This window comes from Galeopterus variegatus, unplaced genomic scaffold (assembly GCF_000696425.1).
Source record: "Galeopterus variegatus unplaced genomic scaffold, G_variegatus-3.0.2 Scaffold12267, whole genome shotgun sequence".
NCBI classification, from domain to species: domain Eukaryota; kingdom Metazoa; phylum Chordata; class Mammalia; order Dermoptera; family Cynocephalidae; genus Galeopterus; species Galeopterus variegatus.
This window is the reverse complement of record NW_007738378.1, coordinates 40,084-41,792: the sequence shown is the minus strand read 5'-3', so window position 1 is coordinate 41,792 and position 1,709 is coordinate 40,084.

Below are 1,709 nucleotides of genomic sequence, written 5' to 3'. Positions count from 1 at the left end.
CAACTCACACATCTACGATACAAGCTAGGAGCTGTCTCACTCAAAGCCCTCTGTTCTTTTTAATAATTAGCTAATTTATTATTACTTGTTTTTCATTCTAAGATGTTAGGAGCTGGGAGAAGGCAGAGGGGGAAGGAGGGACAGAGGGGGAAGAAGGGAGAAGGGAAGGTGGAGGGGTTGCTCCTGGACCTTGGGTGGATCCTTCCCTTTCAAATCCCTCTGTTCTTACTGAGAGAGGAAAGCCACAAATCCCATTATCTCTCTCACTTCTCTCCTTTCCTCCCATTATTCCCCAGGCCCCAGACCATGTGTAGGTAAGTTATAATTGCTATAAATTTTTTTACTGAAACATAATTGATTGTACATATCTGTGGGTTATAGCACTGAATGTCAATACCTGAACGCAATATATAATTAGGCATAAATTTTATTTCAGATCAGTAAAAGGGCATGACCAAAGATTTGGTACTAAAATCAGGAAGGCGTTGGGTCTAGCAGGGTTGGAAACCACGTCTCTAGATAACCTTAGAGGGACTGTGGCTCTGACTGTGATGCAACTCTGAGCTTGACTCTATGCAGCAGCGCCACGGCCATTCCCAGCCCACCCAGAGATCCCAGGAAACCATTTCCAAGACAAAGAGCAGAGACAATGGCAGAATCTATAGATCAACTCATTGAACATTTATTTAAACCTCTTTTTGGTGTACCTCTCTATAGTGCAGAGGCTGGGACATTAAAAGCTACTTTTTCCAGACCCTCTGAAGCTGGGGCTCTGGGTGTGATTTAGGGTTCACTGCTCATTTAGCTTCCCGAATTGTGGCCAAGGCAGCGTGATTCAGGGAGAGGAAACTTTTCCAATACTCAGTTCACAGCCGCATCCATCAGGCATTTGAGTGATTTCATAAGACACTTAATCCCGATAATGACTTCCTGTTTAAACCAGCTAGAGTGTTTCCTGGTTTTATAACTGATCCTTAACCAAATTAGGGGATAAGAGAGATACAGGAACATGTCCAAGGTCAATCAGCCAGTTGATGGCAGAACTGGGGTTCAAACCCAATACTCTTTAGGATGTGGCCTCCTGCTTCCCACCCCCAGGCAGTCCTCTCTGTCAGGACTCCAATCAGAGGGGACTAGGGTGAAAGGCGTCTGGGTGAGATCCGGCAGGTTCTTGTTTTAATCGCCTCCTCTTCACCGCATTAGGGGAGGAGGGATTTCCACCCTAGGGTTATGAGCATGGCCAAACAGGGCACACCCATCACTGAACAGATGAGATCAACAGCAGCTTACTCTTCACATATACTCATAGCCTGGAGGAGGAGGACACCACAGGCCACACAAAGTCACATGGGGGTTGCCCTAGGGAACAGAGACATCAAGGAGGGGGTGCAGGAGGCAGGCTTTATAGTACCCAGAGGTGGGGTGCCCCCCAGTTTCCCACAGGGGGATAAGATTGCCTTTCTTGAAGAATTCTACAGGCTGGCAGGAAGATAAAACTGACTACTCAGGGAGAAGCAGAAACTGTGCCTGATCCCTTAATAAGGAGGTTTTTTTAGTGAAGGGATTTTATCCATGGGAGTGGAGTGGAAAAACCAACTTGAGGTTAGAATATTCCAGGTCCCCTCTGATTTCATCAGATATCAAAGCAGCACATCATTTGCCTCTTAATTTTAGGTCTTGCACCTGAGCTCTTTGGACAAAATTGTCCA